General features: G+C 42.5%; 1 non-coding gene across 1 annotated transcript; it reads left to right on the top strand.

Moving 5' to 3' along the window:
* The first annotated feature begins 7,767 nt into the window (after positions 1–7,767).
* Trnas-aga (transfer RNA serine (anticodon AGA)) lies at positions 7,768–7,849 on the top strand. The gene has a single exon. It is a non-coding gene; the product is annotated as a tRNA-Ser (tRNA).
* Positions 7,850–18,296: the final 10,447 nt, after the last annotated feature.

Here is an 18,296-nt window from a genome sequence, read left to right as displayed (position 1 = left end):
GATAATACAAGTGAGACACTCTCCAGATATGGTTAATGGCGCCTTGCTAGGTCGTAGCCATGGACTTAGCTGAAGGCTATTCTAACTGTCTCTCGGCAATTGAGAGAAAGGCTTCATACGTGTAGTCGCTAGCAATGTCATCCGTACAACTGGGGCGAGTGCTAGTCCGTCTCTCGAGACCTGCCGTGTGGTGGCGCTCGGTCTGCGATCCTGACAGTGGCGACACGCGGGTCCGACATGTACTAATGGACCGCGGCCGATTTAAGCTACCACCTAGCAAGTGTGGTGTCTGGCGGTGACACCACAAGAAAAACTACACACCAACTCCACAAGGACCTGACGGACCAGCATACTCTGTGGAGGAGAAGGCTGAACTGGTGGCCAGGACACTAGTAGCGTCATACACACCGAACATGGTTCCTTCTGACCCAGTTTTCATACTTGAAACAAACTAGGAGTTCATATGACTTGTTACCCAGTCCATTTGTGATGTAGGAAGATGCACCAACACACATGAAATTACATGGCTCATCAAGCGTACCACAGCTGGAAAGCTCCTGGTCCTGACAGCGTTCAAAACCATGTCCTCAAGGAGTTCACAGATAAGGCTGTTGAGTTCCTATCATACAGGGGATAGGCAAAATAATGTGAACACCTGTAATTGGGAATGGTTTATTAATAAGGGGTTGGACCCCATTTGCCTGTAATATAGCTGCAATTCTTCTTAGAATACTGGCATATAATGATTGTATAGTCTCCAGTGGAATGTTATGCCACTCTGTTTAGAACCTCTTCTAACTCCTGTAGTGATGAGGGAGGCAGAAATCTGTTCCAGAGTCTGTGCTCCAATGCTGATAATGATCAAGTCCGGGGACTGTGCTGGCCAGGGAAGATGCTGCATTAGGTTGCATGCTCCTTAATACCATGATTGTACTGTTCTGGCTATGTGAAAGGGTGCATCATTGCTGGGAACATTTGAATCATGGGGTGCACTTGATCACCTAAAATGTTCATATAATCACTGGCTGTAACACGGCCTTTGAGAGTAATGATGGGACCAGCAGAATACCATGATATGACTGCCCACACCATCACACTTTGACCTCCATGCTTAACTGTTGGAATCAAGCAGAATTGTAGGCTGCTTTTGGCATTCTCCAGACATAAACCCAGCCTGATGTTCGAAGTAACAAACATGTTGATCGTCGACCAATACGACATGTTGCCACTGATCAGTTGTCCTGGATTTATGCTCCTGACACCATGTTTTACGCTTCTTTGCATTGGTTATCACTATTGGTTTTGGTACAGCAGCTTGCCCATGAATATTCACTTTATGGCATTCTCAGCGGACAGTGTCAATAGATACTGGGTCTCAAAAATGGCTATTGAGCTCTTCAGTCACTTTAGCCACCTTATTTTTGTGTTGTTTTGACACATTTCATGCTAGCATACAATGATCTCTGTCATTTAGTTTTGATTTCCCCAACTATTATGTTTGCACAATGATGTCATGTCTTTCCACGCTTTGTACAGGCTATCATGACTGTTGAAACAGTTGCCCTTGAAATATTCAATAAGTTGGCCATCTTGGTTACTGATGCTTCACCTGATTGGGCCCCCACAATCTGCCCTCTTTGGAACTCTGTGAGGTATTTCATTGCACATCCACATCAGCCTCTGAATGTGAAAACGAAGTGTGCACTACTCATAAACAGCCTGCACTGATGCCTAGTCTGTACTGAACACACACAGTGCAGCGCAATACATGCCTTACCTGTGTTATTGACCATCAAACACAACCATCCCGTTACTACCGCTGTTCACATTATTTTGCCTATTCTCTGTACATCACAAATGCCGTCCTGCAGCACCAACACTTTCCTGGTTACTGGAAGGTGGCCAAGGTTCTGTTGTTTGGGAAGCTAGGGAAAGACCACTCCCTCCCACAAAATTACCGACCCATCAGTCTGGCATGTGCACTCAGCAAGGTTGTTGAGAAGGTAATTCTCAAACATCTCACTAGGCACAGCATCACCAGTAACATACTGAGGCCAGAGCAATTTGGATTCAGGAATCACCATTCCACAACACAACTACTCCTCCGCATAGTGGAACATATCACAGATGGCTACAACACTAACAAAACTATAGGGGCGATGTTCCTGGACATTGAAAAGGCTTTTGATCTATGCCACAAGTCTCACTAGCAAACTCAACAACATTGGTTTCCCCGACAGACTCGTACATCTCATACACCCATACATCATCAAAAGATACTTCTACACTAACATTCAGGGCAAACAAACACAACATAGATTTAAGTGGGAGAAGCAGTATCCTTGGGCCCCTCTTGTTTAACCTTTGCATCAATGACTTCCCAGCTACACGAAACACGACAGTAGCCATCTATGGGGATTACACAGCATCCTAGCACAAGACTGGAAACTGTCAAACATTAATTCACAATTGCAGACAGCACTCAGACCTGATGAGCCTTGGTTGGAATGACGGCATGTTAAAGTAAATGTTGACAAGTGTGTGGCTGTTCTGTTCACATGTAAACCAAAAGATCTGCACAAACATCAAAACTGCAGACAAATAATGCTAAACACATACCCAATACTTTTCTGTAAGGAAGTCAGATACTTCGGTGTCTGGCTGGATCAGAAACCTACACTGGGGACCACATTGAATAGGAGACCGCCCAAGCTAACATGAGACTCTGACAGCTGTACCTTACGCTCAACACGCAAAGCACTCTGAGAGGGGGATGTTGATGTCAATATATACAACACTAATTAAACCATGTATGCAGCTCCAGTCTGGGGACATGTGGCTCCAACACACCTGCAACACCTGCATATCATACACAACAAAGTGCTATGTAATATAAGCAATGCTCCATGATACAACTGCACTGCAGATCTTCACAGAGGATACCAGCTTGAGACTCTCATGGAGGCATTCAAAAAACGTGTAATATGAGACACTCAAACAATCCTTTCTTACTTAACCCGGGAAACTGTAATCACAACCATAGGTGGAAAAACAACTGCCCAAAAACACTACTAGTTAGGGGCAATTAACCACCTATGGATAGCAACAACACACAGACATGGCAAATACTGGTGAACCCCCACCACACAGCAATGTTATCTGGCATTGGCAGCTGTACACTAGCCGACCAACCGGCAATGCAGGGAAGCTGTATTGCACATTAAATTCAAACAAACAAACCCACCCAAAATCCTAACACAGTGCAAATAGATTTATGGCCAATCAACCACTCGTATAACAACCTTGGCTTGTTACAGGTGCAGATGCTGCAGCTGGGCCAGGAGACTCATAGGGGCCCAGCCCATCAGTACCCCTCCTTGATGGGACTGACACTCTTTATGACAATCTAAGCTGTGACAATCATACCGAGCATTGTATGATACCCGAAAATAACCACCCCTCCACTACTGTGCTTGCTATCTGATCAGACTATCGCAGGGGATTTTTTCCCCTTGGCACTTTTTTCCTTTTGCCCCTAAAATCACTACCTTTTGTTTACTTTTGCTCCCCTATCTATCTCCTCGATGCGACTGTATTAGTGGGTAATCCTACCCGTACGTGTGGATGACGTCACAGCCTCACACCCCATGGAGTCCTTGATTAGTAACTAACAAATACAGAGGTGACAGTAGATCTCTTGAGATGGTCATTGTGTTGGTGTGGATGTGGAGGGGTTCAACTCTTAAAAGGGCTTGCAGAAGTGTAAATAAGAACACACCAAACCTCTTATGCTGGAAAATGGCTCATTAAGTGAGAACATAATTCATAGCTCAAGAACCAAGCCATTTCTCCAGTAGCCACTTACAGTGCAATGTATGCATTTTTATTAACAGCAAACCAAGTTACATTTGTTCCCATAATATATAGTGATGAGTTTTTCTTAGTCAATTTGTACATTGTGCTTCCTTGAGCTACAACCGCACATGTCAGTTTTTGTAATGTACACCAAGTTACAAGAAATAATTGTGCTCTCAGTATGGTCTGCCAATTTTTGCTACTAACAAGATAGCAGGCATTATACTACAATAACTGTGTATGCTAATAAACTGGATTTTTATGAGTTATTGTTTTCCAGCTTGCTTAAAGATAGCAGTACATGTCCCTATAAAAAAGGAGACGAGTTATATGTTGATAACCACAGTTGTATTTCTCTTGTACCAATACTTATGAAAATAGTGGATCAAGACCTGTACCAACAAACCTGCAAACATTTCAGCTGCATTGGAACACTGGCAGAGGATCAGTATGGCTTTAGATAAAATTCATCTGTACTGAAAGCTGCTGAAAGTGTTGTTTCAACAGTATGCAGTGTCTGAAGCAAAATCATCCTTCGATGTCCTATGATTGACCGGAACAAGGCATTTGTGTGTGTGTGTGTGTGTGTGTGTGTGTGTGTGTGTGTGTCATTGGATTCTTATCAATAAATTGAGGTGCTTCGGCATCTGGGATACAGATCTCACTTTTATAGAAATGTATCTTGATACCAGAAAGCAGAGGGCACATTTTAATGGCGTGAGCTAGATTCCTCGATATTTTAAGAGGAGTCTGGGACTCTTATTGTTTATAATCTTTGTTAATGACCTACCTAGTATTGTGACATGTAAATCTATTCTGTGTGTTGATGGTACCACTTTCATTGCAAATGGAAATGGCATAGAGGACCTAATGGAACAAAGCAAAGCCAGCTTAGGAATTTATAATACCTGTTTTAAAGGCAAAGAATTAACTGCAAACAAGAATGAAACAGAAAATGCAATTTGTAGTGTATACAATGGCAACAGCAATTGTATGTCTGTTAACCTTCTGGGTGTACACTTGGATTCCTCCACACAGATTGTATATACACTAAATTGTCAAGAGTAATATACCTATTACATGAACTTAGAGCGTGTGTGAGTGAAAAGTTGATGATCAGTACCTATTACGCATTTTTTCATTGCCACATAACATACTACATACGGCTTAAGGGCAGCTCCACTGGGGCCAGAAAGAGTTTTTATGTGGCAGAAAAAGAGTATCAGATGTGTAGCGAGTGTTTTCAAAAAGAATGTATCTTGTAGACCACCTTTCAAAAAACTGGATGTCATGACAGTCCCATCAATAGTTATAATGAGATGCCTAGACTACACAAAAGAAAACCAAGAGAGCTACAAATTAAGGCAACATTTTCATTGTCACAGCACACATCACAAACAAAAAATTAGCCACCTCTTTACAAGACTAACCAAGATTCACAATAGCTATACATGCCTTGGAGTAAAACTGTTCAATGCTCTGCAACCAGGTGCCCACACCACCTCATTAAAAGCCTTCAGAAAGGTTTTACAAAGTAGGCCATACAGGATTTTTTTTACCCCAAAAAATATATGTATTATTCAGGTTGTACAAACAACTAACTTCAATAACATGCTATTCACCAATGAAATAAATAAATAAATAAATAAATAAAGGGAGACCAAGATGTCATGAGAAACTGGCTTGCAAATTAGGCTGGTTGGACAGTAGCAATAACTGGATCCAGCAGTGGTATGAGCCGCAAGTTTGTTATGTCTGCAGATGTCAAGGATGTAGGGAACAGAACAATTTTGATGGAAAGGGTGAGCACTGTAGAAGTGTCCACTGCTTCTTTCTTTTGGTAAATTTGTTGGTTTATGGAAGCTGGCCATCAGAATAGAGCTGACATGAGATTCAGACGAAGGTTAAGTGTTGATGATCTGAATCAGATGTTGTAGGCATTTTAACAGTATGGTTTTACTTTCAGGCTAGATGCTGAAAGCATAAGTTGGTATGGATCAGAGTGGCTGATGGCCCTTGGACTCTCAGAAAATCACTTTCCATTTGATCTATGAAACACGAGGCATCTTGCTATCTGGAGATTATAAGGGTTAAATTCAAATATTATTGTATATTTATTGCTTAGTGTACTCATCACGGAATTAATCACTCATAATGTGTAACAAATTCCCCAAAATCTAAAAATGGCAGTGAGCGTCATCTTTCCACACAACTGATTCTCAACATAATATTAAGTTATGATTATTTCACCAGACCTAATATGCTACCAATACCTCTTTATTGTAAAAGATACAATGTAGAAACAGCACGTGTAGAATAAAGACGAGAATAGGTACAATAAATAAATAAATAAAATTCATTCCAGTGGTGGCTGCTGTGAAAGAGCACAAGAGCATGTGGACACCCTAACTTTTGACACACACAATGCTGTTAAACGTAATGTTGATGCGGTAATTTGAAAGACACGGAGCTAAATCCGCCGGGCTGTGCTACATATTGCTGCTCTAGACGCGGTGAAATTTGGGATCAGGGTCGCAAGCACACCTTCACTTTGGGGCACTGAGAACCAAAAAGCTCATCATCATCATCGATTTTGAGACTGTAGCATTTATTCATGCTTCTCACATCTGTTGATCTTGTGGTGGGTCAGTTTATCTGTATTGTAGGCCCAAATTGTACGTATATCTGAGCATTCACGAAAAGCTGTGTCACTGGTTTCTCTGATATTCATTTAAATATGGGGGGTTAAAGACGGTGTCCTTATGGTTCCGAGCGCCTCATTCGTATTCTGCCTTGTTGGTAGATAGTACTACTTGAATTCAATGGTCCTCGCAAACGGCAGTTTGTGTTTGGAGTTGGTTGCCTAATATGCACGAATCAGCTTTCCTATAGTGTCAACATGCTCTGTTGACCCTGTGTTAAGCGCAACAGAAAAGAAAAATTACCAGGATAAGTTAGCCGCAAAGAAACTAGGGCATTCTATATCAGATCCGTTGTCTGATGAAGTGGCAAATCAAATAAGCGCGAGTATAAGCGAACATTTAACAAAGAAGTATATAATAAGCGTAAGTTGCTGTATGGATGCAACGTAAGAGTGCCTAATTTTCAGACCAGTAGTTAATTTGTTAACTAATACATGAATTAGGGATCTTGTGCATTTGTCCGAAAAAATAAAGAAGCACGAATACTCCCACTTATACAAAAATGCGGAATGGAGAGTAGTCAAAGCATTATCTCGTTCTTGCCATTAACTGTACTTAATTATATATAAAACAATAAAATTTCACAAAAATAATTCTTATTTTTTTCAGACAAGTTATGCATATTATTATTATTATTATTATTATTATTATTGACAGCGGCTGAGATTATATACATATGTTGATAAGCATAACTGTTATACAGCAGATGCTATTAATATCGCACTGTCATATTTATCTGAATTTGAAAATTTGTGAATACTCAGCTTGTATACCTACGAGTCGCCACTGATTCATTCATTCAAAAGAGAACTTACGAGATAAGCAATAGGAATAGTTTACAGGATGATTGGGAGATTTTTTTTTCTGAAGTACATACTTCAGTTTATTATAAAATTAACTACTGCAAGATATTAGAAGATATGCTAAAACATAAAAGATGCATGGTTATTTTTTAATACAACGTACCGTACATTTTATTTTTGTTACAATGCATTCGTGGACAACGTTGTCCCATGCGGCAGGTTTCGGATTTTTTTTTTATTACCGTGGGAACGTTGTGTCTTAGATTTTGCGACATGCATTCCTTTTTAAAGGGTCGTTCTCAAACCAATGTATTTCATAGTGCGGGAAAAACTGAAAGGCAACCATTCAATTGAAAATTAGTTGAGCTACAGCTCTAAAACCAAAATCACAACGCGTCACCAACATGGCAGTCGTGGCCGAGTGGTTAAGGCGTCTGACTAGAAATCAGATTCCCTCTGGGAGCGTAGGTTCGAGTCCTACCGACTGCGAATATTTTAATCTTTGCCTGATGATTTTTTAGAAAATATGTCGCTATAAATATAAATTTCATGTGTTACACTGCCATTGAAATTGCAATATAAAGGAGGAGGAATGCAACAGACGTCAAATTCTCATGAAGTGCATTCGTATTGTGACATTCGCGAAATCTGCAGAGGTATCGGATAATTTACATGTTTTATACAAAAAAGTGTAACTAAACCTAATGACAAATGTAACTGCGAAGAAAAGCTTATTACGTGACGCTGCAATATCATCATTTTTAATTTTGTCTTTGCCGAAGGTATTGTGGAAATAAAATTCAAATGCGACTCAGGGTACAAGCATTGGCATCCCCTCCTGGAAACTACATACAGTGTTTTTTTTTTTTTTTTTTCTCATTAAAGAATTCTCTCGAAAATCTATCAACTATTGTCTGCGAGGCAATAAATTGCAACTTTAACATTGCCGAACGTGACGAGAAATATAGCTATACCAGTCACTATTTATTTTTTATTCTCTCGGTTACCACTCTATTCACGGGAAATTACGCCGATTCCTTGGTGCGGCTGCGTGTTTCGGCGCCTTATTCTCTCGGTTACCACTCTATTCACGGGAAATTACGCCGATTCCTTGGTGCGGCTGCGTGTTTCGGCGCCGGTCTGCAGTCAAGGTGGATACAAACTCTGTCGAAACTCGTGTCTTCAACATTTTCTGCGCTTACTAAGTTGTAGAAAGGAGCTGGTCCAACGCTCTGGTACATGGATTTTGCCGCATATTTCCGGCACATAAAAATGGCACATAAAAATATGTGTCAGACATCCATTCCTAGTTTTCATTAGGACGCCCCAGACTCTTGATGTTCAGCGTAACCCTGACAGCAGTTTACAGTTTGTCTGTAGAAAAAGAAACCCATAATGTCTTGCTGATTGTACATTCAGTTTTACAGACAAAGCTATTGCGGTTCACTCGGAAGAGCGTAGCAGTGGTATATTGTAGATGTTTACATCTCTACATAATGACAAGCACATCAGTCGAAAACAGAAATACATTTTTCTGCGCAAGAAGAAACTGAAACCGTGTGAAATTTCAAGGTCGAAAGAATGTGAAACATCGCGCCACATGCCGTCGCCGAGGAAAGCAATGTAGTTGGCATGTTGCTGATTAATCTGACGAACTGGAGAGGCGAGGATTATCTCGGCTGTTAAAAGCTGGATCTACAACAAATTTGAAAATGGTTTTGGAAGGCTCAGATGAATGTTTCATACGACATTTTGTGTTCATTTATGCCAGTCGACACTAAAAAAAAAAAAAAAAAAAAAAGAAATCATGAAATGAATGCAATAAGTACATTAACATGAACAGATGTGAAGTTTTATAAGCAAACAAAGTGTTGTGAACGACATAAAAGTTGAATAAGTTTTTTTTAAAGATTATTCCCTGTTCCTCCACTTCAACAAGTATTAATGTGGGTATTTTGTTGATACTCAGCAGTATTTTTATCAATCATTCTGACTTTTTCTCCTATTTCAAATTTTTTATTTTCATTGTAAACCTAACATTAAGAGAGTGTGATAAATTATCATCTTTGTGAATATTTTCTAGTTTTATTTCATAACTCATTGGATATAATTGATTTCGTCACATGATGATGTAGTTGCTTCTTTTGAGATGTAGTAAGTTTTGTGTGCTGCTTATCAAATTTAGTTCTCGAGGCACGATGAACTGTCAAAGTCACCTAACCAGTTATATCAAAATTGGCGAGTTTTGAATCTTGCCCCCTCTTAGAAAAATTTCTGCTGATGCTATGGATACAGGAAAACATTGCTAGAGCACTGTGAGTGAAGATACAATACAGCATCATCTAAATGGAAAGTCTCAAAGCCCCATATGGACAGGTAAGACTGGAGAGAAACCTGCAGAAAACTGATTCTTCTCGAATTCTTAAAAGAAGTAACGCACCTCGCAAGAGAGAAGGCACAGTTGTTATTCTGTGGTCATTCTGATGCAAAGTAGGTCACTGATGAAGTCTGTATAAAACAGCAGGATTCAAATTTTGACTGAAAATTCAAAATTTTGGCGGGAAATACGAGAACTAGCCCAATTGTGCTAGTGTGTTTCCTGTGGAACTGGGGCTATTGTCCTAAGCATAAATTGGTGGGAAATCCAAGATGAAGCATTGTCATGCTGGCTGGCTCGGAATATTGGCCCTCACCTTATGACATCACAATCTGAGACTTGGAATACGCCACCAGCTTAAATGCCACGTCTGAATCCAAGATGGCTGACCTGGGATACAAGATCGTGACGGAACATGGCGACCAGGGCGTGCTAGGACAGGCCCTATGTCTCCAGAATCTGAGTTCTGGAGTATGACATCAGAGACAAACGTGTTTGTGCAGGTCCGAGTCCGTCTTCTGATCTACTTGACGTGTTGTACCCAGCTACTATTTTAAAAGAGATGTACAGTCACTGCTTCTCCTAACTCTAAGTTGAATCCCACCATGTGCATCTTTACTTAAACAAACACTGGGAGGGACAGTGAGACGTCCCATCACAGTTGAGTGCCTTAACCTAAAGTCCAAACTGTGCACCATTTAGGAGGAACATCTGAGTCTTTATTTAAGGAAAAAGCTTTTTAAAATTGACCGCGAAAATAAAGTGTGTGTGGAATGGACAATGTCTATTTACTGGTAGCACCACAGAGCCGTAAACTACGCGAAATTATAAGTATTAGGTCTGTAGCAGTGACATATGAGAATGAAACACGCTTATACTTTTTTGATGAGTCTAACTGTATTCATCAAAACTAGACACATATATACGAAGGTTCAAATGGCTCTGAGCACTATGGGACTTAACATCTATGGTCATCAGTCCCCTAGAACTTAGAACTACTTAAACCTAACTAACCTAAGGACATCACACAACACCCAGCCATCACGAGGCAGAGAAAATCCCTGACCCCGCTGGGAATCGAACCCGGGAACCCGGGCGTGGGAAACGAGAACGCTACCGCACGACCACGAGCTGCGGGCATATATACGAAGGGAAAATATGATCTTTCCTACACTTATACAAGGGGAGTTGGAAAATAAGTTTCCCTTGACGACTGTGGGCAGAGTTGTGTGATATGGGCGAAAGATGACACGGCAGGTGAACGCGCACGTGCAAGACACCAACACACCATTGGGTAGAGGCCGACCGCGATCAAGCAGATGGCGCTGTTGCAGTGCCTGCGCAAAGCGGAGGCCAGCCGCTCAGTCTTTTTCCGGAGCTATGAAGAGAAGGTGAGTTTTGGAGTTGTGGTAAGAGCTGCTATCCGCTATGAATGGGCACGTGGAGTATCAGGCACAGAAATTCATAACCGCCTTGTTGAGGTATATGGTTCAGGTGTGATGTCGAGGCAAATGGTGCTAGCAATTCAGTGATGGACGTCAGCAAGTGCAAGAGTGGAAACATCTATCACCTGTCCAAAAGAAGGTCAAAATCACTCTGTCTGCAGGTAAAGTGCTACTCACCGTTTTCTGGGACGCCAAAGGAGTTTTGCTGCTGGACTTTCTGGAGCATGCAACCATCAATGCTCTGCGGTACTGTGCCACTCTATCGAAATTGAAAGAAGTGATTCGGAAAAAGCGGCCTGTCCTTCTCAGATCTGGCGTTCTGCTGTTGGATGACAATGCAAAACCACACACGGCGACGGCAACGCAAAACCATATGGCAATTCTTGGTTGGGAGCGCCTACACCATCCGCCTTACAGTCTGGATCTCGCACCAAGTGATGTCCATCTGTTTCCTGCTTTGAAGAAGACTGCCGGCCGGGGTGGCCGAGCGGTTCTAGGCGCTGCAGCCTGGGACCGCGTGACCGCTATGGTCGCCGGTTCGAATCCTGCCTCGGGCATGGATGTATGTGATGTCCTTAGGTTAGTTAGGTTTAAGTAGTTCTAAATTCTAGGGGGCTATGAACTCAGAAGTTACGTCCCATAGTGCTCAGAGCCATTTGAATCATTTTGAAGAAGATTCTCGGCGGAAGGCGCTTTGGCAGCAATGCTGACGTCAAACAAGCCGTTCAATGCTTCTTCCGTATGCAACGGCCTGATTTTTTCCTGGAAAGCTTTTTGAAGCTTATAAAGCGGTATGACAAATGTCTCAATGTACTTGGAAATTATGTAGAAAAATAAAGATATGTCTTATGTTTAAGGTTTCATTCTTTTTTTTTTTTTTTTTCACACAAAACTCTGACCACAGTCGACAGGGGAGACTTATTTTCCAACTCCCCCACGTACTTTTTTGATGAGTCTTGTGCGCGAGCTCTGATTTTCCTTATTTTATTATGTTGATTGCTGCTCCCTATGTAGGTCGGCGGCAACAAAATATTTTCGCATTCGGAGGAGAAAGTTAAGGTTAAATAAATAAATAAAAGTTGGTGATTGAAATTTCGTGAGAAGACTCCGTCGCAACGGTTAAACGCCTTTGTTTTAGTGATGTCCACCCCAAATCCTGTATCATGACAGTGACACTCTTTCCCCTATTTCGTGACAATACAGAACGTGCTGCTGCTCTTCTTCAAACTTTATCGATGTACTCCGTTAATCCTATCTGGTAAGGATCCCAGACGCGCAGCATTACTCCAAAAGAGGATGGACAAGCGTAATTTAGGCAGTCTCTTTAATAGATCTGTTACATTTTTTAAGTGTTTTGCCAATAAAACCCAGTGTTTGGTTTGCCTTCCCCACAACATTTTCTGTGTGTTCTTTCCAATTTAAGTTTATATCCTTGAGAAAGAATCAGGTGTGCAAATGAAAGACTGATTCCTGAGATTCCTGTAGAATGGATTTACACAAATAAGTAAAAAGAGAGAGAACTGTGTGAGTAAGCTGTGTAAACAGGATAAATGCGAGTTAGAGGTTAGCAAGTAGACCTATTGTTATAATTAGATAGTGCGATAGATAAATAAAATTCTGGACGTATTGTCTACTGGGGAGGACCGAACATTGTATCCACAGTAGGTTCAGTGAGCCAGGGTCTGTGGCATGTGTCATAAGCGAGTACGCTTGGCGAACAGGCCGGCAGAAACAAAAAGCTCAGCAAGGCAGTGTGTGACTACGAGCAATTCGGCAGGAAGGACGCAAAAGGGACAGAGCTAGGTGAGCCTTGGATGCATCTATAACATTGCGCATGAAACAAGATTCATTTTGCAACTTCCCACTCTGTGGATTTGTCAATAGGGCTAACGAATTGTTAAGCAAATGTGGCAATTGGAATGACTAATAAAGGAAGACTGTTTGATCATTATGAATGACGTCTAACAGCGAAACTCCTTCACCAACCAAAATAAATAGGCCGGCCAACAGGGCAGTAGGCACTTCATCAGAAAGACTGAAGGTGTTCATCTTGTTTGCACTTGATTCTCTGATTGCTGTTAGGTAAGAGTTAACAGTTTGTGCAAGATCATTCCAGTTCTGCAGTACGTCTCTGCTACACTCTTGGGAAAGGATGAGTGTATCTTTGTGAGCTGCCAGGAGCCACTTTGAGACTAGAACGACAATTGCTGCTGATGAGCCACTCAGAAGATAGTCACTACAACACTAAGCTGGGGCACAAGCTGCCCCTAAAGTCACAGCCTCCGATCCACCACCTACTTGTTGAAAGGCAGGTCAGGATTGGCGAGCAGCGCAACATCATGACAGCGCAGTCAACCGATGGGCAGTAATGTCGGTTTTCACGATAACCGACAACATAGCAACATGCAGTGCATGGTAGGCCAGTAGCATCGGGCATCATGGCAACTGACAACTCGGTAGTGTGGTGTGGGAAGAAAAGAGGAGCTATGGGAGAGACTGGGTAATGAATAAACATGTCTTACAGTTGATTCTTTTGTTACTGGCCCGCTGACGCATCCAAGAGTCTACCATGACCAACCTGAACACAGTAGGGAGTAGCCAGACATGATGGTCCCTAAAAAGCTTTAGAAAAGTGATTGTGTATATGCTGAAAGCCTTTACGCAACGGCGACTCGTGAGTGGAGTCAGCATGCACAATGCTATGCACTAGCTAGAGCTTTCACATGTCATTCCTGTTACCCTTTGGCCTCACTCTGGAGGTGTAGTATTCATGTTTCTTCCACCATATGGATATAGTATTCTCTGCTGTATCGCTGGGTGATGCTACAGTCATCTGTCGTCAGATGGCGCTGCATCCTGTTGTGAAGGTAGATCAGTTTTTCGTCTTGCTATGCCTTGTACAAGTAAAGTTTTGATCAGCCCGCCCGGTTGGCCGTGCAGTCTAACGCACGGCTTTCCGGGCGGGAAGGAGTGCCGGTCCCCGGCACGAATCCGCCCGGCGGATTTGTGTCGAGGTCCAGTGAGCCGGCCAGTCTGTCGATCGTTTTTAGGCGGTTTTCCATCTGCCTCAGCAAATGCGGGCTGGTTCCCCTTATTCCGCCTCAGCTACACTATGTCGGCGATTGCTGCGCAAACAAGTTCTCCACGTACGCGTACACCACCATTACTCTACCACGCAAACATAGTGGTTACACTCGTCTGGTGTGAGACGTTCCCTGGGGGGAAGGGGTGGTCCACCGAAGGTCGAAACGCACAATAACCCTGGGTTGGGTGTGGGGCGGCGGAGGGGTGAAGTGGACTGCGGTAGTCGTTGTGGGGTTGTGGACCACTGCAGGCGCGGCGGGGATGGAGCCTCTCCGTCGTTTCTAGGTCCCCAGTTGACATAACATAACATAACATAACATAACATAAGGTATTGATCAGTATTCTCCTGAAAAAGATCATATTTTCCCATCGTATGAATCTGTCAAGTTTTGATGGGTACAACTCGATTTGTCAAAGAAGTATAAACGTATTTCATTATCAAATGTTGCTGCTACATGGCTAGTACCCGTAAGTTCACATGTCTGAAGACTCTGTGATGATGTTTACGTTATTTTCATTAAATAATCACCGTCCATCCCACACACAATTTATTCTTGTGGTCAATTTTACAAGCACAGCACCTTAATATATAATTCTTGGGCTTCGAGCCACCACACAAGTGTCACCCAAAGTGTTAGATTATCGAATTGCCTGAATGCGAATAGTGTTTCACTCTACCTGGTGCTGTAACTGATGATTGGTTGGCTGACTATGGGCTGTCAGACTCTTATGTCTTAGGTGACACAGCGACCCTGGCATTTGATAGCTCTGCCCAACCTTCTGAGGGCACCATTGGTGCATAGTGACGACTTCTTGACCAAGGAAAGGAAGCTCTCCCTGAAAATGTATTTGTTTAAATAAAGATTTAAGTGTTACTACTAAACGGTATACGATTTGGACTTTAACTTTGGGAATAAGTTGAGGCAAGCCATGCCCAGAATGTCTGTTGTCTCTCCCTCCTAGTGTTTGTTGAAATACAGACACATGTGAAGATTCTATTTAGAGTTAGGAGAAGCAGTGACCACACATCCCTTAGTGAATAGTAGCTGGGGAGAACATAAAGTAGGTCAGCAGCAAGGCTTGGAACTGCACTAACATCCTTTGCCTCTGACATCGTAGTGCCTTTATTCCAGAACTCAGATTCTGACGACATGGAGCCTGTCCTCGTGTGCACTGTTTGCCATGTTCAATCACATCTTGTATTCCAGGTTTCCCATCTTGGATTCTGATGTCATGGTAAAGCCATACCAGTATGCCAGAATTCCACACTGCTATAAGTAGCCTGAAAGGTCTGAGATGGTCTGTGACATCATACAGCTGCGCCAGTTACCCCAGTCCATCGCCATCTTAAATTCCTAGTCCGCCATCTTGGAATCAGACGTCCTAGGTAGGCTCCTGTTTGTATTCTAACTCTCACATTGTGACATCATAGAGCCAGTGCCAGTATTCCAAGTCAGTCAGCACAACAATATGTCAACTCAGATTTCCTGCCAGTTTATATTTGGGACAACAGCCCTACTTCCATAGGGACCACGCTAGTGCAGTTGGTGTATTTTTTTTAATTTCCAGCGAAAATTGGAATTCCCTCCATTTTATGCATAGGGGGAACGGCCTTTGTCAGAGGGGAACTGGGTGGGGAAATCCCACGGCTCATTGAGGACATCATCGTTGGCCTACTTTGCGCCAGAATGCTAGGCATAAAACAAAAATCAGTGTTGCATGTTTGAAAATTACACAAAATAAACGACATGCATTGACAGATGCCCAAGATAAGTTATCGGAAATTGCAAAAAATAGTGATACTGGGAGAAACCAGAGATATTTAGCAAGAGAGGACGAAATTCGAAGGTGTAAAACATGGCAGAATACGATGGCTTAGATGAATTACCACGTCCCAAAACAGAAATTGAAGATAATGTTGAAGGACATATGGAAACTGAACCGTGAATTTACTTTCAAAACTTTTCTTAAGAATTTACTTTATTTACTAGCGATTCGTCAAGAACATTAATACATTTAATCACACTGTGTGAGCGTGGAAGTAGTTGCCAGGGTATCGTCAGGAGTGCCTCAGGGAAGTGTGATAGAGCCATTATTATTTTCTATATACATATACAGGGTGTTACAAAAAGGTACGGCCAAACTTTCAGGGAATATTCCTCACACACAAATAAACAAAAGATGTTATGTGGACATGTGTCCGGAAATGCTTAATTTCCATGTTAGAGCTCATTTTAGTTTCGTCAGTATGTACTGTACTTCCTCGATTCACCGCCAGTTGGCCCACTTGAAGGAAGGTAATGTTGACTTCGGTGCTTGTGTTGACAGGTGACTCATTGCTCTACAGTACTAGCATCAAGCACATCAGTACGTAGCATCAACAGGTTAGTGTTCATCACGAACGTGGTTTTGCAGTCAGTGCAATGTTTACAAATGCGGAGTTGGCAGATGCCCATTTGATTTATGGATTAGCACGGGGCAATAGCCGTGGCGCGGTACGTTTGTATCGAGACAGATTTCCAGAACGAAGGTGTCCCGACAGGAAGACGTTCGAAGCAATTGATCGGCGTCTTAGGGAGCACGGAACGTTCCAGCCTATGACTCGCGACTGGGGAAGACCTAGAACGACGAGGACACCTGCAATGGACGACGCAATTCTTCGTGCAGTTGACGATAACCCTAATGTCAGCGTCAGAGAAGTTGCTGCTGTACAAGGTAACGTTGACCACGTCACTGTATGGAGAGTGCTACGGGAGAACCAGTTGTGTCCGTACCATGTACAGCGTGTGCAGGCACTATCAGCAGCTGATTGGCCTCCATGGGTACACTTCTGCGAATGGTTCATCCAACAATGTGTCAATCCTCATTTCAGTACAAATGTTCTCTTTAGGGATGAGGCTTCATTCCAAGGTGATCAAATTGTAAGTTTTCACAATCAATATGTGTGGGCTGACGAGAATCCGCACGCAATTGTGCAATCACTTCATCAACACAGATTTTCTGTGAACGTTTGGGCAGGCATTGTTGGTTATGTCTTGATTCGGCCCCATGTTCTTCCACCTACGATCAATGGAGCACGTTATCATGATTTCATACGGGATACTCTACCTGTGCTGCTAGAACATGTGCCTTTACAAGTACGATACATGTGGTTCATGCACGATGGAGCTCCTGCACATTTCAGTCGAAGTGTTCGTACGCTTCTCAACAGATTCGGTGACCGATGGATTGGTAGAGGCGGACCAATTCCATGGCCTCCGCGCTCTCCTGACCTCAACCGTCTTGACTTTCGTTTATGGGGGCATTTGAAAGCTCTTGTCTACGCAACCCCGGTACCAAATGTAGAGACTCTTCGTGCTCGTATTGTGGACGGCTGTAATACAATACGTCATTCTCCAGGGCTGCATCAGCGCATCAGGGATTCCATGCGACTGAGGGTGGATGCATGTATCCTCGCTAACGGAGGACATTTTGAACATTTCCTGTAACAAATTGTTTGAAGTCACGCTGGTACGTTCTGTTGCTGTGTGTTTCCATTCCATGATTAATGTGGTTTGAAGAGAAATAATAAAATGAGACCTAAGATGGAAAGTAAGCGTTTGCGGACACATGTCCACATAACATATTTTCTTTCTTTGTGTGTGAGGAATGTTTCCTGAAAGTTTGGCCGTACCTTTTGTAACACCCTTTATACATGTGGGTAAAATCTCCAGTTACTTGCTGATAATGTCGTGGTTTACAGCAAGGTGTCGAGAGGATAGGAGATGACTTAGGCATAATTTCCAGTTGGTGTGATGAGTAGCAGCTAGCTCTAAATGTAGTGGGGGCTGTGTGGAAGGGACTGTGCATTTTTTAGGTTAGAGGACCTCAGGGAACCACAGAAAGGGCGCCCGTCTAAAAGGGGACGGGTAAAACACAGTAAGTTAGTTGTAGAAACGATCGGTATTGTAGTTGTAAATTGCCGATGCTGTGTTGGGAAAGAACCAGAGCTCCAATCCCTTATAGAAAGCACTGAAGCTCAAATAGTTAT

The sequence above is a fragment of the Schistocerca nitens genome, chromosome 9 (genome assembly GCF_023898315.1).
Source record: "Schistocerca nitens isolate TAMUIC-IGC-003100 chromosome 9, iqSchNite1.1, whole genome shotgun sequence".
Taxonomy (NCBI): domain Eukaryota; kingdom Metazoa; phylum Arthropoda; class Insecta; order Orthoptera; family Acrididae; genus Schistocerca; species Schistocerca nitens.
This window is presented reverse-complemented; position numbering and strand designations above follow the sequence as displayed.